Here is a 24,660-nt window from a genome sequence, read left to right on the forward strand (position 1 = left end):
TCATTATCAGCAGGATGGCAAAGCAGGCAGGACCATGGTGGTGCATCCCCATATCACTCTCCAGTGTCTGGTGAGATTTAGCACTTCCTGTCTTCCCTCGACTCAGTGTCTCACAAAGCCTTAGGAAACTAGAAAAAGATACACCAGATGAATCTGGAAAGCAGTAAAACAAAGATCAAAACTTAAATTAATGACATAGAAAACAAAGATGGGTAGTGGAAAATAAATTTAAAAGGCAGTATTCTGACAAGACCAGTTTTAAAGACGCACAGTTCACCAACCTGGGTAATCAAGAAAGAGAATGAAGTGGAATGAAAAAGGTGAAATAGCCACAGGGAAATTTAAATAAATACAAGGAAATATTGATGGTGACAAATTTGAACACTAAGAGAAAGTGATTTTCTTTCTTTCTTTTTCTTTCTTTGAGATAATGTGTCACTCTGTTGTCCAGGCTGGAGTGCAGTGGCACAACTTTGGCTTACTGCAGGCTTGGCCTTCCTGGACTCAGGTGATCCTCCCACCTCAGCCTCCTGAGTATCTGGGACTACAGGCACATGCCACCATGCCTGGCTATTTATTTTTTTCATTTTTTGTTCTTTTATTTTTTAAAATATGTATTTATTTAGATATGGGTTCTCACTATGTTGATTGGGCTGGTCTCAAACTCCTGGGCTAAAGTGATTCTCCCACCTCAGCTTCCCAAAGTGCTGGGATTACAGGCATGAACCACCATACGTGGCCAATTTAAAATTCTAAGAGTTTTATAGCTTTTGCTCTTACATTTAGATCTTTGATCCATTTTAAGCTTTGTGTATGGAGTGAGGCTAGGTTCAAATTCATTCTTTTACATGTGGATGTCCAGTTGTTCTGGCATAATTTGTCAAAAAGACAATTGTTTTCCCATTGAGGGGACTTGGCAACCTTGTCAAAACTAAATTGACCATAGATATATGGGTTTCTTTCAGACTCTCAATTCCATTTCACTGACCTATATGTCTGTCTTTGTGCCAGTACCAAACTGGTTTGATTACTGTAGCTTCATAGCAAGTTTTGAAATCAGGAAGTGTGAGCCCTCCCACTTTATTTTTCTTTTTCAAGATTGCTTTGGCTATTCTGAATCCCTTGACTTTCCATATGAATTTTAGAACCAGCTTGTCAATTTCTGCAAAAGAAGTCAGCTGAATTCTGATAGGGATTATGCTGAATCTGTAGATCAATTTAGGGAATATTATCATTTTAGCAATATTAAGGCTTCTAACCTATAGACACAGATGTCTTAATTTATTTAGGTCTTCTTAAACTTCTTTCAACAATGTTTTGGAGTTTTCAGTGTACAGATCTTGCTCTTTTTGTGTAAAATTTATTCCTATGTATTGTACTTTTTTGATGCTGTTGTAAATGAAATTGTTTTCTTAATTTCATTTTTGGCTTTTTCATTGCTGATATAGAAATACAACCATTGTTTGTTATTGATCTTATGTTCTGCAACCTTGAATCATGTAATCTGCAAATAGTGAGTTTTACTTCTTCTCTCCTAATCTGTATGTCTTTATTAATTTTTTTGATTAAGTGTTCTGGCTGGAATCTCCAATACAACGTTGAATACAAGTGGTGAGTAGACATTTTTGTCTTGCTCCTGATCTTAGGGAGGAAGCTTTCAGTACTTCACCAGTAAGTATGATGTTGTGTCTGGAACTGGTTCCTTCTGGTGGGTTCTTGGTCTCGCTGACTTCAAGAATGAAGCTGTGGACCCTCGCGGTGAGTGTTACAGTTCTTAAAGATGATGTGTCTGGAGTTTGTTCCTTCAGATGTTCAGATGTGTCCAGAGTTTCTTCCTTCCAGTGGGTTCATGGTCTCACTTGACTTCAGGAGTGAAGCCGCAGACCTTCACAGTGAGTGTTGCAGCTCTTAAAGGTGACGTGTCCAGAGTTGTTTGTTCCTCCCAGTGGGTTCGTGGTCTCGCTAACTTCAGGAGTGAAGCTGCAGACCTTTGCAGTGAGTTTTACAGCTCATAAAGGTAGTGTGGACCCAAAGAGTGAACAGCAGCAAGATTTATTGTGAAGAGCAAAAGAACAAAGCTTCCACAGCGTGGAAGGGGACCTGAGTGGGTTGCTGCTGCTGGCTCGGGTGGCCAGCTTTTATTCCCTTATTTGGCACCCCCCATGTCCTGCTGATTAGTCCATTTTATAAAGCACTGATTGGTCCATTTTACAGAGTGCTGATTGGTCCGTTTTTACAGAGTGCTGATTGATGCGTTTACAAGCCTTTAGCTAGACACAGAGCTCTGATTGGTGCATTTTTACAGAGTTCTGATTGGTGCACTTACAAACCTTTAGATAGACACAGAGTGCTGATTGGTGTGTTTACAATCCTTTAGCTAGACAGAAAAGTTCTCCAAGTCCCTGCCTGACCCAGAAGCCAGCCAGCTTTACCTCTCAATCCCCTCTCTAAACAGGACAACCCAACTGCTGCTGGGAATTGGGCGATGACCGTTCTAGCAGCTTCCTGCTGGATAGGGGCAAAGAAGGGGCCCTACAGTTTTAATGTCCTCCAGAGGGGAACTCTTTAGGCCAGTGAAAAGGCCAGCAGGTTGGTTCAGGGGTCCTTGGTAGAAGTTGTCAGTTGAGCTCATTTGGGGTTCCATTTGTAAGACCATCTGTAGCTTGATGGCCTCAATCCTAGAGGAAACAAATTTGACAAGGAGGTTAAAAATACAGGGCCGGAAGGTGAGTAATAGCAAGATGGCTGCCATGGGACCTAGAAAGGGGAGAGGTCATGTTGCCCAACTCTAGAGGTTGGTATAAGAGTTTGAAGGGCGTTGTCTGATTTCAGAAGCCTTTTCCTGTAAATGCTGGTGGCATCTTATACTATCCCTGACTGGTTAGTGTAAAAACAACACTCTTCTCCTAAGAAGATGCAGAGTCCTCCTTTCTCAGCAGTGAGGAGGTCTAGGCCCTGGCAGTTTGGAGAGTCACTGCTGCCAAGGAGTCTATTTGGGATTGTAGAGTAAGGATAGATTTCGTTATTTCTTACAAACTGTCTGAGAAATCCTTTGAGAATGCGTGGTAGTAGGATTATGAAGTAGATAAACTGGCTTTTCCAGTTCCTGTAGCAGTAGCCATTCCTAACCCTATAAGTAGGGGTATTAGTTGTATGGCTCTGTGCTGATGGACTTCAGCTTTGAAGGGTACTGATAGGATCTGATTTCCACAAGATTAGAAGTTAGGATAATATATGTTTACACTGTTAACTTTTAGCAAGCTTTACTTTTGTTGAAAACCTTGTAAGTTTGGGATTTCAGTTATTCTTTGCTATTAATAAGACCTGGTTCAGTCCATATTAACTTAGAATTGGTATAGATGTCTCCTTCCTGATTCTGTAAGTACTTTAAAGTTTGGCTGAGTGCGAAGAGCTCACACATTTGAGCAGAGTAATTATCAGGCAATTTTCCTAACTCTGCTTCTACAAGAGTTTCCTTATCATTTACTGAATACCCATTGTGTCTTTTTTCCTTAATCACCTGGGAGGAACCATCTATCGTCCTGTCCTGAAGGGAGTTCCTCCTAGATCTGGTCTGACCTTTGTATGGTAATTAATTAAGATTTAGATCCCCTGTTAGGAAACCTGCTGGGTTAAGGATTTTTGATAGGAAGCCTACAGTTCGTTGGTGGCCGCAGTGCTTTCAGGCTACACCCTTGTTTACACTGACAACAAGGTGGTATTGGAGTGTTATAGGGTTACAGAGAAGACCTTCAATTATCAATTATAGGTTTTAAATTTACCCTGGCTTCTAAAGGAATAGGGTACACTGTCTTTACTACTTCTATCTCTCTTTCTCTTTGACTTCTTCTTTGTCTCTCCCTTTCTGACTCTGTCTTTGTCTGTCTCTTCCTCTCTCTTTGACTTTCTGTGTCTCTCTTTCTCTCTCTCCGTGACTCCCTCTTTGTCTCTCTCTCTCTGACTTTCTGTCTCTTTCTCTCTTTCCTTTCTGCTGGTCTTTCCCTGCCTCTGCCAGCCACTTATGCTGCTCTTCTCCCCTCTCCTTCCCCTTTTGATGGCTTTGGCAGTGTAAGACTGCCACCTCTTTGGGTTTTTTGCATGGCATGCAATAACCCCATGGTTTCCTTGTGGTATTTAATGGGAGTTCCCCCAGAGGTTAAGAACTCCCTTTCTTTCCATATTGCAGCATGGGCATGTAGGATTAGATAAGCATACTTGCTATCTATGTACACAGTTATTCTTTTTCCCTTTCTCAGTTCCAAGTCTCGGGTAAGTGCCACTAGTTCTTCTAACTGGGTGCTGGTCCCTGGGGGGAGAGGCTTACTTTCAAGTATGGTTACATCACTAACTATGGCATAACCTGCCCTTTGTATCCCATTCTCCATAAATAAACTTCCACCGGTATATAGGTTAAGGTCAGGATTAGCTAAGGGGATGTCTAAGAGATCATCTTGGGAGGCATAAGTCTGGACTATAATTTGTTGGCAGTCATGCTCGATTGGTTTCCCCATTCTCTGGGAAAAAAGTGGCAGGGTTGAGGGCCATACACATGCATATTTGAAGCACTGGTCCCTCAAGGAGTGCGCCTGGTATCTAAGCAGGTGGCTGTCTGATAGCCATAAACTTCCTTTGGCATCTAGTCAGCCATTTACATCATGAGTAGTCCAGACAGTGAGATCCTTTCCTTGCATTATTTTGATAGCCTCTGACACTAAGATGGCCACCACCACAACTACCTGTAAACAGTGAGGCCAGCCTTTTGCTACTACATCAATCTTCTTACTTAGGTATGCTACTGATGTGGAGTTGCCCCACGAGTCTGAGTAAGGACTCCAAGAGCTATTCCTGCTCTCCCTGTGATGTATAAAGAGAAGTTTTGTCCTGTGGGAAGGCTTAAGGCTGGAGCTTGAGTTTGTTCCTTCCAATGCCCAGACTTAAAGGTTGATTCCCTCATCAAGCAGGGGACAACAAATGGGTAACTTGCTCCCTATATTCATGTAGATAATAGCTCCAGGTTTGGCTAATATATCCCTCCCTAATAAGGGTGTGGGACTTTCAGGCATAATAAGAAAGGCATGTGAAAAGAGCAAAGTCTCCCAATTACAACTGAGAAGGTGGGAGAAATACCTGCTTACAGGCTGTCCAAGGATTCTTCAGATGGTAATGGATCTTGAGGACAGTTGTCCAGGACAGGAGATTAACACTGAGAAGGCTGCGCCAGTGTCCAGGAGGAAGTGAATTTCCTGGCCCTCAATGGTTAAACGTACCTGGGGCTCCATGAGGGTGATGACATAAGCTGGCGCTTGCCCCAGGCACCCTCGGTCCTGTTATTGGATCATCTGTTTGGGTGCTTCCAACCCAGAGAACTTTTGTCTTCTGGGGCAGTGTGCCTTCCAGTGATTGCCTCAGCATAGTGGACATGGACGAGGGGGCAGCTAGTTTCTCATTGGAAAATCTTTTTTAAGGTGTCCTTGAAAACCACATTGATAACAAGCCCTACTTGGTGATTGGCCTGCTCCATTTTCTGTCCTCTCTGAACCACAAAGGTTTGTTTATCTGAGGGCCATGACTGAGGCTGTGGCCTTTCTCTTATCTCACTTTTCCTTTTGGGCCTGTTCCTCTTGGTCCCTATTATAGAACACCAAGGTTGCCAGGTTTAATAATGCCTCCAGATTTTGTTCAGGGCCCAGGGCTCCCTTTTGGAGCTTTCTCCTGATATCTGCAGCAGATTAGGTAATAAACTTATCTTTTAGAATCAACTGACCCTCGAGTGAGTCAGGTGACAGGGGAGTATATTTTTTTAAGGCCTCCCTTAGCCGCTCAAGAAAGGCAGAAGGATTTTCTTCCTTTCCCTGAGTTATGGTAGACATAATTGAATAATTCATGGGCTTTTTCCTAATTCTCCTTAGTCTTTCCAGAACACAGGTCAACAGATGTTTACAACTCCAGTCCCCATGATCTAAGTTGAGGTCCCAGTGGGGATCCATACTGGGGACAGCTTGCTGACTGGTAGAGAATTTGTTCCTTTCTTCAGCTGTCATTCTGTCATTTACCTGACTAAGATACCAGGTATCTCCAAACTCTTTTCATTAAAGGTCAGGGTTTGATCTAACAATAGCATGACATCTCTCCAAGTGAGATCGAACTTTTGCCCTAGACCCTGTAGGACATCTATGTACCTATCGGGATCATCTGAAAACTTCTCCAGGCCTACCTTGATCTGCTTTAAATCAGAGACGGAGAAGGGGACATGTACCCGGGTTGGGCCAAATTCTCCTCCCCCTGCTGCTTGAAAGGCTTAAAGGGACATAACAAATAGCCCAGGGGTTTTTGTGGTCCTTTGGCGATTTCTTTGCTTGTTTCCTTCTGGGTGGGGGAGATTAGAGGAGGCTTCTCGTTAATAGGAAGGGGAGCTATAGGGAGGCTAGGATATGGGGGTAAGCTGAGAGGTCCTCCTGTGGGATGTAAATTGCAAGCTTTGCATAGTTGTGTATCTTCTTCAATTAAAAGAAAGCCTAGACATAAGGTATTTCACTCCATTTGCCTTCCCTCTTACAGAAAATGTCAAGCTGCGGGATAGTATTGTAATTTATACTTCCCTCAGGTGGCCACTTTTCCCCAAAAGAGAGAGCATACTGGGGCCAAGATGTAGTGCAGAAAAAAATGAGTCACCTCTTTTTCAGGGTTTGTGGGTCAAATTGGCCCCGATGGCTTAGGATGCATTTCAAGGGTGAGCCTGTTGATGCCTGAGTGTTTCCCATCTGAAAGACAAAACCACCCATGGTTTTGGTTTGTTTGTTTCTCCCCCTGCCTAAGAACCTGCAACAGTCCCTGGACCCTGCTGATCAGAATAGTTGTGCTCACTGATGAAGCAGCAGCAGCACCTCTTGCCCAAGAACCTGCAACGGTTCCTGGACCCTGCTGATTGGAATAGTTGCACTCACTGATGCAGCAGCAGAAACACTAGTTTTCCTCCCAAACCACAAGGAGGAGTGAGGAATGTAGGATTTAGTGGCCCTTACTGACACATTCTTGAAAACCTGCACCCTTGCCTGTCCTCCTAGACCACAAAGAGGACCGAGAAAAAATGGATTTAGTGGCCCTTACTGACACACTCTCGAAAACCTGTTAGAGTCTTAAGCATTCTCCTGTTAGTATTGGGACTTTACCCCCATCCTATAAAGATGTTATGCCCCAAAAATGAAGTGGAGGGCCACACCCTGAGGGAGGTGAGGGATCTCCAGAGTTGGAAGAGGGATGCCTTTTTGTCCTCACTTATATGAATTGGAAGGATATCATATCGGAAGCTCCCCATATCCTAGCTTCCGGAATCGCTTTTGTTAGGCCTGCTAGTCTGGGGAGGGATCCTAAAATTCCAGATAAGATAGTCCCCTGCCCCGATGGAGCTTTGGGCAAAAATTATGTCTTTCTGATTGGTGAGCTCAGGTGCCCAAAGAAGGTAACAGAGTCCTGGAGTTTATACTAGAAATCATTCTTATAGGAGAAACTAGAAAAGCACCAGAGACAGGGAGTGGTTTTTAGAAGTGGGACTCGCTTCAGAGAAGAGAGGTGAGAGGAAGTTTGTCTGACCAGCATTAGGACCTAGGAGGCAAGGGTCAGCATAGATAGGATAGATAGGTGAGTCTTGCTTGGGTGACGTGACTTTAAGAGTTCTGCTTTTGGCCGCAGAGTCAACCAGCTCATTGTCAGGACCCCAGAGCTGAATGGCTTTCCTCTCTGTCGACCCTCAACTCAGCCCAGAAGTAGAGGAAAAGTGGAAGCTGGCTCTGGGCAAACAATGCTCCCAATTCCGAAGAGTCAGGGGTTGTTAGAGAGCACTTTCCCAGAAAGCCTGACACCTGTGTCTTTAGTCTGGCAGCCGTGGTAGTCACTTTTAACTGACCAACAGTTGCCCGATATTTAGCCCCTGAATTCTAAGCAACAATAGGACAGAATAGCAAACAAAACAGGTCTGATTGTACTCACCGTTTGGTGATAGATGATAGCCCCACGTTGGGCACCAAAATGTGTCCAGAATTGGTTCCTCCTGGCGGGTTCTTGGTCTCACTGACTTCAAGAATGAAGCCACGGACCCTTGCGGTGAGTGTTACAGTTCTTAAAGATGGTATTTCCGGAGTTTTCCTTCAGATGTTCAGATGTGTCCGGAGTTTCTCTCTTCCAGTGGGTTCATGGTCTTGCTTGACTTCAGGAGTGAAGCTGCAGACCTTCACAGTGAGTGTTACAGCTCTTAAAGTTGGGACGTCTGGAGTTGTTTGTTCTTCCTGGTGGGTTCATGGTCTCACTGACTTTAGAAGTGAAGCTGTAGACCTTTGCAGTGAGTGTTACAGCTCATAAAGGTAATGTGGACTCAAAGAATGAGCAGCAGCAAGATTTATTATGAAAAGCAAAAGAAAAAAGCTTCCACAGCTTGAAAGGGGACCCGAGTGGGTTGCCACTGCTGGCTCAGGTGGCCAGCTTTTATTCCCTTATTTGGCCCCACCAATGTCCTGCTGATTGGTCCATTTTAAGAGCACTGATTGGTCCATTTTACAGAGTGCTGATTGGTCCGTTTTTACAGAGTGCTGATTGGCACATTTACAAACTTTTAGCTAGACACAGAGTACTGATTGGTGCATTTTTTACAGAGTGCTGATTGGTGCGTTTACAAACCTTTAGGTAGACACAGAGCACTGATTGGTGCGTTTTTACAGAGTGCTGATTGGTGCATTTACAAACCTTTAACTAGACGCAGAATGCTGATTGGTGCATTTTTACAGAGTGCTGATTGATGCATTTACAAACCTTTAGCTAGACACAGAGCGCTGATTGGTGTGTTTACAATCCTTTGGCTAGACAGAAAAGTTCTCCAAGTCCCCACCCGACCCAGAAGCCCAGCCAGCTTCACCTCTCAATGTTAGCTGTGAATTTTTCACTGGTGCCCCTTATCAGGTTGAAGAAGTTCCTTTCTATTCCTAGTTTGTCCAGTTCTTTTTTTTGTTTTTGCTTTTTGACAATAAAAGGGTGTTAGATTTTGCCTAAAGTTTTTTTCTAATATATCAATTGAGATGATTAATAGTATTTTTTCTTTATTTTATTTATATGGTGGCACAATAATTATTTTTTGTTTATTGAACCAATCTTGCATCCCTTGGATGAATCTCACCTGGATATGCTATAATAATTCTATTTATAAGCTGCTGTATTTGGTTTATTAGTATTTTGTTGAGAATTTCTGCACCTTTATTCATAAGAAAAATTGGTCTATAGTTTCCTTTTCTTGTGATGTCCTTGTTTAAGTTTGGTATCAGGGTAATTCTAACCCTCATAGAATGAGTGGAAGTGTTTCTCCTCTTGTGTTTATTGGAAGAGTATGTGAAGAATTCGTGTTAGTTGTTATTCAAACTTTGGTAGAAGTATACCAATGAAGCAATCTGGTTTTGGGTTTTTCCTTGTGGGAAGTTGCTTTATTGCTAATTTAATCTCTTCACTTCCTTGATATAGATTTATTAATATTTTTCTATTGCTCTTGAGTCAGTTTTAGTAGTTTGTGTCTTTCTAGGAATTTGCTCTTTTCATCTATGATATCTATTGTTGACATAGAATTGTCCATTTTATTCACCATAATATTCTTTCATAATTCTTTTTATTTCTGTAAGGTTGGTAGTAATGCTCCCCCTTTCTTTCTTGATTTCAGTAATTTGTGTCTTTCTCTCTTTTTCCTTGCTCAGCCTAGCTAAAGTTTTGTCAATTTTGTTTTCTTTTCAAAGAACCAACTTTCATTTCATTGACCTTCTTTTTTGATCTTAAAATTATCCTTTATTTATGTATGCCTTAACCTTTATTATTTTCTTTCTTTTGTTTGTGTTGGGTTTAGTGTGTTCTTTTTCCAGTTTCCTAAGGTAGAAGGTTAGGTTATTGATTTGTACATTTTCTTTTTTAAAAATGTAGGTGTTTATGGCTACAAATTTCCCTCTGGGCATTTCTTTTGCTACATTCCATAAGTTTTGGTATGTTGAGTTTTTGTCTTCATTCATCTCAAAATATTTTCTAAATTTCTTTTATCCATTAGTCACTTAGCAATGTTTTGTTTAATTTCCAAATTTTCTTCCATTATTTATTTCTAATTTCATCTTCTTATTATCAGATAACATATCTTATATTATTTCAATTTTTAAAGAATGTATTGAGATTTGTTCTAACATATGTTCTATCCTGGGGAATGTCCCATGTGCAGTTGAGAAGAAAGCATATTCTGATCTTATTGGATGGAGTATTCTATAGAGGTCTATTAGGTGTAGTCGGTTTTTATTGTGTTTTTCAAGTCTTCTATTTCCTTGCTGATCTTCTGTCTAGTTGTTCTATCTTTTGCTAAAATGCAATATTAAAGTCTCCAACTATGACTATTGAATTCTTTCTTTCTGTTTTTAATTCTGTCAGTTTTTGCTTCATGTATTTTGGTGCTCCACTGTTAGATGCATATGTATTTATCTTCTTGATGAACTTACCCTTTTATCATTATATAATGTACTTATTTGTCACTAGTAACAATTTTTGTCTCAAAATCTATTTTGTTTGATAGTAGTATAGTTACTTCATCTTTGTTTTGGTTGCTGTTTGCAAAGCATGTCTTTTTCTATTCCTTTATTTTCAACCTATTTGTATCTTTGAATCTAAAACCAGTCTCTTATACTTAATTATAGTTGGATCATGTATTTTATCCATTTTGTCAATCTCTGCTTTTACTTTCAATTTAATATAATTACCAATGTGAAAGAACTTCTTCCACTTTGCTGTCTGTTTCTATAGGTCATGTGTGTTTCCTGCCTTCCTTTGTGTTAAGTAGATATCTGTTAGTGTACCATTTTTATTGCCTTATTGTTTCTTTTACTATGTGTTTAAAAATTATCTCCTTTAGGTTGCTCTGTCTGGTATTATTCCAGAGGTGTCTTAAATTTTAACATGGTCAAATACATCTATTTCCCTTTACAATTCAGTTTTTGTAATTTTCTAAACAAGTGCTTTCCCATCTAGGATGATGTTTTTCTATTAGATTCTGCTCCCAGAAGGAACTACCAGTTAGCAAACCTAGATGGGCTTCACATGGACTAAACCCCACCTCTGTACCTTACTGCTTTCTGTAATTTTTCCTTTCTCTGACTCTACTGAGTCCCTGCTTAGCTCCCTCCCTCATTCTCCCTTTAAAATGCCCAGTTACCTGTTTACAAATAGAAGTTGAGTTCAATTCTTGTTGGAGTCTGTTGTTTTTTGCAATAGTTATTACTGATTAAGATCTGTCCTTATCACTTTAACTAGTGTCCAGCTTAGTTTTTATTTGATAATATCACTGCCCAGATCCTAAACTGATCCAAGAGTGGCACACATGCAGGATAGATTAGAAATGCATGTCAAAAGCTTTGAAAAAAAAATTAACATTGGAACTACAGCCAACAAAAAATGGGCTGTATCTCATTGGATTGACTGCCTGCTAAAACAAACAAACCAACAAGGAAAAAGGTTATAAGATGACCCAGAATCTTACAACATGGTATTCAAAATGTTCAAAATACAACACAAAATTACTCAACCTACTAAGTATAAGAAAAACATAAACAACTATCAAGGGAGAGGGCAATCAAAAGATGTCAACCTCAAGATGACCCACATGTTAAAATGATCACACAGATGCAACAGCAGTTATTACAGATATATTTCAAGAAGAAAGACTGAATAATATTGAAACAAATGGAAATATAGGGTTCTTGGCAAAGAAATAGAAGCATTTTTTTTAAATAAAATTTTAGAACTGAAAAATTCAGTAATTAAATAAAAAAGTCACTAGAGTGGCTCAATAGCATAATGGAGATGACAAAGAAAAGAGTGAACTTGACAATAGAGTAAAAGAAATTCTTAAATCTGAATACAGAGAAAGACAATTAGAAGCAAAAGAAACATAGCCTTGGAGACTTATGGTACAATACACAAAGATGTAATATTTATGTCATTGGAGTACCATAAAACAGTGGAAAAACATTTTTAAAGTGCCAAGTAAAAACAACTATCAACCCAGAATTTTATATCTATTGAAAATACTCATCAAGAAGGAAAAATAAAGACATTCTCAGTGAAGGAAAAATCACAAGAATTCATCTCCAGTAGGCCTTCTTTAAAAGAAATGCTAAAGTAAGTTATTCAGGCAGAAGGGAAATGATGACAAAGGGAAATCTGGAACATTAAAATTAAGGAAGAGCATCCAAAATGGGAAATATCTTGGCAAATATAATAAACTATTTTTATCTTAAATTCTTTAAAATATGTATGACTGCTGAAATACAAAATTATAACATTATTAGATAGGGCTGAGACAGCCAGGTGGGAAGGGCTCCCTGGTAAAACCTCCAACCAACCTGCACACTGGGAGGAGTGTGCACTGAGGTGGAACCCACAGCAAGGAGGAGCCTAGCTCTTCCTCTTCCTGTGTGGAACCTGAGATTCAAACTGTGAGGTGGGAAGAGCACCAGCAGGGACTCTGGCTTTGTGGAGGGTCCCTGTTTCCCTTTTGTCTCTTTTCACCCAATAAAACCCTGCCTTGCTCACCCTTCAAATCATCTGCAAGCCTAAATTTTTGTGGCTGTGTGACAAGGACCCCATTTTTAGCTGAACTAAGGAAAAGTCCTGCAACATTTTTAGCATGCAACATGGGGGCTGGAGAAGTGGTGAGTGAAATGGGGACTCAATCCTCTCGCTGTCATTTCTACGCCTCTTCATCCACAGACTTCTGAGCTTATGGGAAACCTTATGCCTCCACCCCTGTTGCTCCCGAGGGTTGGTAAGATCGGCCTTGGTCTCCATGACCTTCTCCTCCCTTTTTCAGGACAGACCGGCAAGCAGCGGCTCCCCTCCACCCTTCCCTCCCTGCCAGGGCTAGGACACATGGCCCAAGGTGCCCCAGGCAGCTGGCTGGCATATTCTGCCACTTGCTCATGGAGTCTGTCCATCCCTGGACCAGGGAGGCCAGCTCTGACCCGCAACAATTAAACTTGTCTCCCTGGTGGACTTGCATAAGAATAAGAGGTTCTTCTCCAGGCATTTTTAAACATTTTTTCTTTCCTTTTCTCCACCCCACCAGCAGTTAACTTTTAAGCAAGTTTTTCTTTTTTTTTTTCCCCTTTTAGAATATGTTTTACTAGGCCAGCCCCTGAAACTATCCCTGTTTATATTCTCTGTAAAGCTTTAATTGTGAAAAAGGATTTGCGAGGCTGGTCTTAAGCTGTAGCCGATCTGGTGTGCTTTGCATGTCTGTATGACTCATAGCAAACTTCCCTGCAAGCCTCCATCTTTTTTTACATCCTGAGGGCATGGCTTGCAACTCTGGGGGCAAGGCTTTGTTTAGCAATCTTGCCTTAAGGAATAAGTTCCTTTCCGGCCCAGTTTCTTAAAGGGCCCCACCCAGCGACTGGGTTTTCTCCTGCCTGTCGTTGTGTGTGTATGTGTGTGTGTTTGTGTGTGATGTCTGTAAAAAGAGCTCTAATTAATTTGGCCTAAAGAAAAACAAACGCTTGGATCCAATATTTTTTTAAAGAGAAGATAAAATATGTAGTACCTTTCAGTTCATGTGACTTTAATCTTTGAGAAGTAAAAATAGCCTTAAAGATTATTGGTAAAATGCAGGTGTCATTAAAATGTAAATAGGTGAATTAGATTATGCAGATCAGATGCAAGGTTTACTAAATGTTTTAAGGTGATAAACTGCTTTTTGGGTTTTGAAAACTATTTGACTTGCTGGCTTGTTAAGGCCTGGGGATATATGGAACTAACCACACCCTTAATTAAGAAGGCAAACCTTGTCTGCACCTAGCACACAATTAAAACAACGTACCAGGTTTTACATTAAAGTTAAAAATTGCTAGGAGTTACCATTATAACATGTAATTGAGACTACTGGAAATAGATTTACATGCAAGGTGTGTAAGAACAATAAAATGTATTTTTCAGCAAAAGGTTATAAGAAGGCATGGAAATGGAAATTTTTGCCTAGGGTTAAAGGATTGTTTTAAATTAGTTAAGATAAACCTGAAGGTTCAAACAAGTGGTGGAAGGATTGTGGAAATTAATCTTGCAAAGGAGTTCTCTGTGTGAACATGTTGACTAAGTTCAAAAGGTGCTATATGGTTTTTCTGTAAGCGGAGCATTGAAATAAAAGCACAACGAGGTATTCTTAAGGCACTAATCTGCTCTTTGGCAAAATTTGTAAAGGGTTATAGAAGGTTTTTGCTTCTTTAAAATTTTGGAGTCATCATTTTGGCAAAATAAATAGTTTATGGTAATCTGGAATTCTATTTCACAATATCAAGTTTTTATTTATTTATTTTTTTGATGGTGTCTCGCTCTGTTGCCAGGCTGGAGTGCAGTGGCACAATCTTTGCTCACTGTAACCTCTGCCTCCTGGGTTCAAGTGATTCTCCTGCCTCAGCCTCCCAAATAGCTGGAACTACAGGCATGTGCCACCACGCCCAGCTAATTTTTGTATTTTTAGTGGAGACGGGGTTTCACTATGTTGGCCAGGATGGTTTTGATCTCTTGACCTTGTGATCCACCTGCCTCGGCCTCCCAAAGTGCTGAGATTACAGGTGTGAGCCACCAGGCCTGACCAATATCAAGTGTTTTAAACTTTGAACATATTTACAGCCTTCCCAAAATCAAACTTCAGTTTCAAAATTGTCTTTCCTGATGCCTGGCTTTCTGGATGGTTCAGAGAGCCCCTGAAACATCCAGGAAAGAGGTAAACAGAATTATTTGACATGTTTAGGTACATGGGATTGCCAAAATGGTGTTCAGTCTTCTTTAGGTTGCAATTTGGTGAATGCTAATATATGTCCCAACATTATATGGGATTTCTAAAATTCTTGTGTCTGAGTATACGCTATCAATCATAATTAAGGTTGTTAAGTTATTGTAAACCACGGAGAAAACCAAACTTCTTTGTCAATTGTGTTTCTAACTGTAACTACCCAGGACACTTTGTTATTCACAGACAATTGTTGTCTTGTTTTAATCCTTTTCAAAAGATGGTTTATAATAAGCTATAGGACTCTGACAGGTGCTCTCAAATACAGATTTCTGATAACTTTGGAGACTGTGACATAGGGGTAAAGAAAAAATACAGGACTTAGGAAGAGCTGAAGTGTTCACAAATATTAAGCAAAACAAGAATTGACTAAATGGACTGAACTCAGAAAGCTGAAGCAATCTTTTTGACATTTGGTTGGAATATTGCTGATCCTTGTTTTGTTTCGCAGAGCCAAGGAAACATATTTTGAACTATTTACAGCCTTTAATAATTAAGCAAGGTATACTCCTGTAATCAAAATTTGGAGCATGTTTGTTTCTCTCTGCCTGGTTCCCCTAGAATTTGGAAAGTGTCTGTGAGTATTCTTAACTTATGGCAATATAGTTGTTTGCATCAGTGCAATAAGAATCCGTTTTTCTTTTGCAATGGGACACAATTGGAAAAAATGGTTATTTTACCAAGGATTTGACTGGAAAGGTATACTTCCCTTTAAGGAGTTAAGCTTGATTTGTAGAGCCAATAGAAGCCCATTGGGGAAACTGGCTTCATACCCTCATCTACACAGTCCCTGTACAGGCTTTCTGACCTGTGGTCAGTAAAGAATGTCACTTTCTGCCTGGGCACAGTTGCTCACACTTGTAATCCCAGCACTTTGGGAGGCTGAGGCGGTTGGATCACGAGGTCAAGAGATTGAGACCATCCTGGCCAACAGGGTGAAACCCCATCTCTACTAAAAACACAAAAATTAGCTAGGCATGGTGGCATGCACCTGTAATCCCAGCTACTCTGGAGGCTGAGGCAGGAGAATCGCTTGAACCCAGGAGGTGAATGTTGCAGTGAGGTGAGATCGCACCACTGCACTCCCAGCCTGGTGACAGAGCAAGACTCCATCTCAAAAAAAAGAAAAAAAAGAATGTCACTTTCTAACAGGCCCCAGAGCTCCAAGCTTATCTTGGACCTTAAGAGGAGAGGATCAGCCAACTTGCAGGTATTTGAGGATACAAACCCATGGCTGGGCTCAGCTTTAAAAGGTTTTATCTGAGATTCCTTGTGGAACAGACTTTTATCAAAGCCAATTCAAAAGGCCTATGTAGAAATAGTTATTCTTGCTGCACTTTATGCAAATAATCAGGCCACATATAAAACTGAAGTCTATTTTGCAAACCACTCAGTCCTATGATCATTTGTTTCTTTTTTTTTTTTTTTTGAGATGGAGTCTCGCTCTGTCGCCCAGGCTGGAGTGCAGTGGCATAATCTCGGCTCACTGCAAGCTCCACCTCCCGGGTTCACGCCATTCTCCTGCCTCAGCCTCTCCGAGTAGCTGGGACTACAGGCGCCCGCCACCACGCCCGGCTATTTTTTTGTATTTTTAGTAGAGACGGGGTTTCACGGTGGTCTCGATCTCCTGACCTCATGATCCACCCGCCTCGGCCTCCCAAAGTGCTGGGATTACAAGCGTGAGCCACCGCGCCCGGCGATCATTTGTTTCTTAACAAAAATGAGGACTGGAGAAAGAGAAATTATGTTCCAAAACTTATCATACATTTGTCATTAAATTCTAAAGTTACTAAATGTTTTTAAGTTTTCACCTACATTGTAGACTAATCCTGCCTGTTCCTGTGAACCAACCAGCAATCTCCGGCTGCAGTTCAGAAAGAAGAAGGGGATGGGTAATGTAAAAATCTGGATCAATATTCTAGTTTTGAGCAATTATCCTGCAAATCCTGCCAGGTGATGGGAATAAATAGGATGCCCATCACTCAGAGGTTTCCTTTTTGGGAAAGTAAGGCCAAGGGAGCTAGCCAAAGCCAAGCTCCATGCACCCAAATCCTAGAAAACATAACTATAGTCTCCCATTATCTGGGCATGTCACAGGACGTCCTTTTCTCTCCCTTGTTGGAGGAGGACTCAGTTCCACCGTTGCACCTTAGCATTTGGCTTATGATAAGGAGTCTATGCAACCCTGCTGAGACACATTTTTGTCCCAAACTCAATCCCAAGCTTCCATTCAAAGCCCTAGGAAAAAAAACTGGATCTGAGGAATCCAGAGGCAGATGATAACGGAAAACAAGTTAAAAGGCACAGCGGAGATGAGCATGGCTCATTCCTGCTGATTAAGCCAAGCTTTCAGTTTCGTGGATGGCCTGGTGCCTCTTCCATGATGGATACTCCCTGGCAGGTGTTAACATGTCTTACAGAGATCTTTACACTTTGTTCACATTCCCATAGGTTCATTCACAGGCCTCTACTACAGAGCTCATTGTCCTAATCTTCCAATCTTTTACCTTCTAGGTCCCTGACCAATGGACCAAACCATTTACCACTGTCTATGAATCGGAATCTATTTTAACTTCAGTTCCCCACAAACTGATGATAAGTTCCACTGCCCTAAGCTCTCTTCTTTAGGAGGACTTCTCCTCACTCCCATCTTTTAAGACCAGGCTTGAGTGAGACCATACTACAGTGTCAGGCCAGTTTTGCCTTGTACCCACATATTGAGTCAACCTATCTAGGAACCAACATCAATATGTTCCTCTCCCAATATCTGATCATAAGAGAATCCCCATGCACACTCAGGTGTAAGCTAAGGGAGAGGTACTGATGGAATGGTGGTAGATGACATGGAGCTCTGGGCTACCTGCTAATGCAGCTTTCTTGTTTCCTCCATCTCTGTTCATGCTCAGTCAGGAACATTCCACTTCCATCTTATGATGGATTGATGCTGGGCTCACTCACCCTGTGGACATGACAAAAACTAAATTATGATGGGCATTTCTGGTTGATTGATCACTTGGAGTTCCATGGTTGGGCACATCATCTCTATCATAGCCCAGTGTCACACTGGGAGCTATTTGACAAAAGGTGTACAATTTATTGTAGGTGGCATAGAATTGCTCCAGAATCCTAGGAACCTGTGCTGTGATTCAAGCAATAAAATTTGCTATAAACTTTGCATGGCATCTTTTTCCACCAGCATTAGAAGTATATTCTAAGACCTACCAGATCATGTGGCCCAAGTGGCAAAGCTACTTATACCATGACCGAGACCTGCTGCAGAACATTTCCTGCTGAGTCTTATTCAAAACTGACAGCCATTTATGCCACCTGAAATATGGTCAGGTTAGAGCTGTATTCCCAGAAGTGAAACATACTGCTCCTAGAAGCCAGAGTCATACTAGATGTTCTGTTTCATTCTTCATGATGGGAGGTGTGAAATATAATGATCTGTCCTTTATTTTGGAAGGATGCCCCGGTATGTCTCCGACCACTTGCTTTTTTACTAACGTAGTGAAAGTCTCAATGCTCATAGAGTTTATCTGTCTTCTCTGGAGTGCACATGCCTTACCAAGTCCTGCAATGTAGTTGCCACTTCCTGCTCATCTAGTCTGCTTAGCACAATGTCAACAATATAGTAGACCAGTGTGATGTTCTGTGGAATATTATATTACACTATATTATAACAGTGAGCAGAAGAATTAACATTGCTCTAGAGCAAGATAGTAAAAGGTATAGGGTTGGCTGCTACAAATAAAATTGAACTTTCTGATAGGGCTGGGAAAGAATGCACTTGCCAGATCAATGGCTGAATAACGTATGTACTGAGGCAAAGTTAAACTGCTCTAGACAATATACATCATCTGGTACAGTAGGAATAATTGGGGCTACTAGTTTATTGAATCTGGTGCACTGTCATCCTACAGGATCTACCCAGTTTTGGCTGGGGCCAGTTTGGTGAAATAAAATTTAACGGGGACCACCAATTCATCGCAGTAATCTCAGTCGTTCCTTCTGGAATGTAATTTTAGTTTTGATTTACTTTCTTAGCCAGGAAAGCAGATAGTTTCAGAGGCTTCCACTTTGCCTTTCTCACTAGGATACCTCTTACCTCATATGCCATGGAACTAAAGCGGGTATTGTGTCTACTAGCAAGTATGTTCATCCCAAATGTACATTGGGATCTTGGGAACTAGCCACTGGGTGGGTTCATGGACCCAGTGGTTTCTCATGAGCTCTCCATTTATTACCTGGTTTCCATATGACCCTCCTCTAACATGGGAGCCATTGATGATGCCTTGGATCCCCAGGTATCAATGTCAACTCAGACTCAGTGCCCTTTTTCCTTTCCCTAGTATATGGTCACGTAGTATATACAGAAAAACGGGGTCAATTATTACCATGCACACTTGTTACTGTGTTGCAGAGTCCTTCCTTCTGAGGTCCCAGGCTCTCTTTTGATCAATAAGCATAATGTTTAAACTGGTTCAGATACAGAAACCAGACAAATGCTTGTGACTCTTTATTGGGATGGTGAACTTCAGCCTCCTGACAATCTATCTTTGATTTCTTCTGGTTGTATGTATTGAGCATACTCTTGTTGGCTGCCTATCTGCTTTGCACCTAGATTTACCACATCCGTCTCCAGCTCTCTCTGTGGGTCAAGACCTGTGACTGCTACCCCACCTTTGTCATTCTTCGCAGTAATTGTACCCATCTGGTTTGTGATAGATGCATGCTCCGGCCTCTATCAATTTAGGATCCTATTATCTGCATTGCTTTCACTGACCCCAGTTGTATAGGAGCATCTCTTACCAGTAGCCCTTGCCTACAAAGGAGATACCACATTGAGCTTTTCTCTCCTTTTTCTTTCTTCCAGAATTCCTGAGGATAGGGAAACAGATTGTTGTGGTTCTGCTTTGCTTTTTTTGTTTGCTTGTTTTTTTGTTTAGACAGAGTCTCTCTCTGTTGCCCAGGCTGGAGTGCAGTAGTATGATCTTGGCTCAGTGCAACCTCTGCCTCCCGAGTTCAATTGATTCTTGTGTCTCAGTGCCCTGAGTAGCTGAGATTACAGGTGAGTGCCACCATGCTTGGCTAATTTTTGTATTTTTATAGAGATGGAGTTTCACCATGTTAGCCAGGCTGGCTTCAAAATCCTGGCCTCAAATGATCCACCTGCCTCAGGCTCCTAAAGTGCTGGGATTGCAGGCGTGAGCCACCGTGCCTGGCCCACATTAAGCTTTTTAAAATTGATGCTGGTGCTTTTCTCACTAACAAATTTTTTATTGATTCAGAAAACAAAATGTCCTTTGGGTTTTCCACAGGATATAGTCAACTGGTGGTGTTTCTGGCTTTATATATTTACTGTAGCATGCCCACTGCTTCTTTAAGCCTTTTGATATCTTCTTTCACTATCTTTCATGGGAAGTTCTGAAATTTCTACTTCACTTACTGTGTGTCATAGCTTTGTCCAAGATTCTAAGGGTTCTATTGGTTGTGTTTCAACGTTATCTCTCAGGGTTAATTACATGAGACCCTTCCCCCTGGAGGGGACAGCAATATGTTCTTTATTAGAATTTGTACATATTGCTGGAATGGGTTGGTCTTTGCTAACTTCAGTATCTTGGCCAGCACTACTACCCAAGAGCACAGAGGCTCTGATTTACTGATATAGGATACACATAACAACCTTGGATCAAGGGACCCACATTCTGGGAAAAGAAATGTGACAAATGGGCACATGAGCACATTGGATCGAAGTGGTCCTACCATGTAATTAAAATGTTTCTGACCTAACAGAATGTAGGAAAGCACAGCTAAGGCACTAGCTTGGGAATGACACTCTGGGAGTTGAGATATTGTACTTAATGATGAGGTATATACTTTGTTTCTTTGTTTTTGTTTTTGAGACAGGATCTTGCTCTGTTACCCAGTGACAGAGGCTGCAGTGGCATAATCACATCTCACTGCAGCCTCCACCTGCCAGGCTCACGTGATCCTCCCAGCTCAGCAAGCCAAATAGCTGGGACCAGAGCCATGCACCACCATGTCTGGCTAATTTTTTTTTTTTTTTTTTTTTTGGAAACGGAGTTTCACTCTTGTTGCCCAGGCTGGAGTGCAATGGCGCGATCTTGGCTCACCGCAACCTCCGCCTCCCGGGTTCAAGTGATTCTCCTGCCTCAGCCTCCCTAGTAGCTGGGATTACAGGCATGTGCTATCATGCCCAGCTAATTTTGTATTTTTAGTAGAGGTGAGGTTTCCCCATGTTGGTCAGGCTGGTCTTGAACTCCTGACCTCAGGTGATCCACCCGCCTCGGCCTCCCAAAGTGCTGGGATTACAGGCATGAGCCACCGCACCTGGCCTCCTGGCTAATTTTTTAATTTTTTTGCAGAGACGGGGTCTCCCTATGTTGCCCAGGCTGGTCTTGAACTCCTAAGCTCAAGTGATCCTCCAACCTTGGCCCCCTAAAGCACTGAGAGCCACGGTTGTAAACCTCAAATGTAAGCCCCCTTGTCTGGCCTGAGGTATATGCTTTGAATTAATAAACTTTATATGGTCTATGTATTTGTATTAAAGCTAGAATATAAGGATCTGGGAAATAAAGGGTAGAAGTAGGAGCAGCCTATCTTACCTTTATTCCCAGTGACCCACGTGGGAAGTTGTACTTTCCATTTCCAACTTTATGCTCTGTGTTATTAAAGGCCCTAATTCATGCATGGAGGATGCTTCTATCAAGGGATAGAACAAGGGTCCCACTAAATCTGAAGCTGTGGCTACACAAATTCTCACTGTAATAGGAGTTTCTATATTGGCCAGGGTAATCGACCCTGAGTATCCCAAGATAGAAATGTTAGTAGTTAATGGAAGTAGGAAGGAATATATCTGGGATGCAGATTTGCTGAAAAGCTTCTTGATAGTTTATGCTCAGTGATGAGACAAGCGTCTACAGCATATATGGCCTGACATGATGAAGATAAAGGAAGGTTTGGATTACTCCGCCAGGTAAGCAACCTAGACATGACAAACGGCGAGCTTAGAGTGAGAAGAATCTAGAAAGGAAGTTAGAGGAGGCTGATGATTAATATCAATTACAGCCTGTAGATTAAGAGAAGTGGGGATAATAGCTTGCTCTAGTAATTACCTTGTAGTAAACTTTTTATGTATTTTGACTGGCCACTACCTTGAGGATTCAGTGACAAAAGAGAGTGGACTTGCCATGGGGCAGGTATGGATCTGAGTGGCAGAAGCTGTTGGTATACTGCTCATGTCTACTCAACACTCATCTCTAGACACAGAACTGCTTACTGAGGATGCCTGACACTTTCTGCCTGAGGGCCCTTTCCTGGTCATAAGAGAATAATGAATTCATTCATGGAGAAAAATGAAATTGCAGAGAAGTTCATGTCCCCTGAAGCAGCTCTCAAGCAATGATTGATGGAGAGTTGGTGGATAAATATTCTCATTTACCCTTATGTGGGATAACTCACGTGTGGTGTACACTGTCCCAGAATTACCAGAAAGTTGAGCCCCATGTCTCACATGAGTAACTTGCTATAGAAAGTACTTTTTGTAGGCTTCTTTCCCTTCTCTATTTTCTTCCTCACTGCCTCACTTTTCTGTTTCTTTCTCACTCCTACAACGTTTGCTGTGATCACCTCTCAACTAAACTACTCACACTTGAATCCTTATTTCAGAATCTGCTTCTAGTGCAACCCAAAGTACAAGTGTAAAGAAAATAATTAATTATGCTAATGGCATAGAAATGAAGATGTTTAAGCATTGGAGAAAGAGAAATATAAAATAACAAGTAAAAATCTGTAATCTTAAATTTGATTTGGAAATTTTAATATAGACTCATTTTTTTTTTCTTTTAAAAGGTATTTTCTAACTCTGTTTCCTGAAATGGCCAACTTAATAGCAACAAAAACTGACACTAGGCCGGGCATGGTGGCCCACCCCTGTAATCCCAGCACTTTAGGAGGCCAAGGCAGGCGGATCACAAGGTCAGGAGTTCGAGACCAGTCTGGCCAACATAGTGAAACCTCATCTCTACTAAAAATACAAAAAATTAGCTGGGTGTGGTGGTGGGCACCTGTAATCCCAGTTACTTGGGAGACTGAGGCAGGAGAATCGCTTGAACCTGGGAGGCAGAGGTTGCAGTGAGCCAAGATTATGCCATGGCATTCCACCCTGGGTGACAGTGCAAGACTCCATCAAAACAAAACAAAACAAAACAAACAAACAAACAAAACCCCAAAAACTCCTGACACCCAAGTTGTGGTTTGTAAACACCATTTCCCACTAAAAGCAATCAGAGGTCTTTGGAGAAGTGGCTGATTTCAGGTCTAGTGAAGAAAATGTATGAAATGAACCTGAGTATCTTATACTAGAAAGAAAGAAAGAACGTTATCAAAGACTACTCTGACTACTTTAAAAGAATACAGAAGCCAACTTGGAGGGGCTGCCATGGGCCCAAAATGGGAGAGTTTAAGATTCAAAAGTATAATATCAGTGGAATAAAACAAATCAACTATATTAAAATCCGTAATTTCGTAATAATATTAAAAAGCAAAAAAACCTCATTAGTCATTTTAAAATTTTTTATTAATTTTTTTTGTGAAGCACCTGTCTGCTATTTAATCATTAGTCACTTCTTAATGCCAGATAAACAGTGGAAAACAAAGGGAAAGAATCAAGGTTTTGATCTTGTCTTTTCTGCACAAACTATATTTCAGGACAATAAAATTGTTGATGAAGAAAAGTTCTATTTAGAATAATACCAACTAACAAATGAAGAAAAAAGTGGAAGAAAAAAAACACCATTTGAATCTGGACAGGGCCAAATTTTATGTGGCATATTTTAAAGGTGATTGATTGGTGATGAGTTTACAATTGTTGAAGCTAGCTGATGGATACATGTGGGTTCATTATTCTTGTCAGGCCCCTGAGCCCAAGCCAAGCCATCACATCCCCTGTGACTTGCACGTATACGTCCAGATGGCCTGAAGTAACTGAAGATCCACAAAAGAAGTAAAAATAGCCTTAACTGATGACATTCCACCATTGTGATTTGTTCCTGCCCCACCCTAACTGATCAATGTACTTTGTAATCTCCCCCACCCTTAAGAAGGTTCTTAACTATAAAAAACAAATAATTGTAGAATCAAGAAGCACAATAACCAAAATAAAATAAAAATCTCACTGGATAGGTTTATCAACAGATGGAAGACAATAGAAAAATGAGTCAGTGAGCCTAAAGATAGATCAATACAAATTATCCAACTTGAATAACATGGAGAGAATTATCTAAAAAATTAGTGAACAAAGCCTTAGAGCTTTTTAGAACAATATTAAGTGATCTAACATATATGCAATCAAACTCCAAGAAGAAAGGTAGAGAAAAAGCAAAGTAGAAAAAAATTTTGGAGAAATAATGGCTAGAAATCCCTCAAATTTAGTAAAAAAACAAAAGAAAACAAACAAAAAAAAACCAACAACAAAAAACTCCAGTTAGATTACAGTTGCAAGAAGTTCCACGAAATACAAATTTATCTGTCAATTAAAAAGAATGGGCCAGTTATGGTGGCTCATACCTGTAATCCTAACCCTTTGGGAGGCTGAGATAGGAGGATCACTTGAGCCCAGGAGTTTGAGACCAGCCTGGGTGAGACCTCATCTCTACAAAAAAATTTTAAAAATTAGCTGGGCATGATGGCAACCACCTGTGGTCCCAGTTACTTGGGAGGCTGAGGTGGGAGGATTGCTTGAGCCCAGGAGGTTGAGGATGCAGTGAGCTGTGATCATGCCATTGCTCTCT

General features: G+C 41.1%; 1 protein-coding gene across 8 annotated transcripts in view; it reads left to right on the plus strand.

The window, feature by feature from the left end:
• IQCF6 (IQ motif containing F6) overlaps positions 1-24,660 on the plus strand; it is a 127,253-nt gene that overhangs the window by 46,556 nt on the left and 56,037 nt on the right. The gene's annotated exons all lie outside the window — the stretch shown is intronic.

This window comes from Symphalangus syndactylus, chromosome 1 (genome assembly GCF_028878055.3).
Source record: "Symphalangus syndactylus isolate Jambi chromosome 1, NHGRI_mSymSyn1-v2.1_pri, whole genome shotgun sequence".
NCBI lineage: Eukaryota > Metazoa > Chordata > Mammalia > Primates > Hylobatidae > Symphalangus > Symphalangus syndactylus.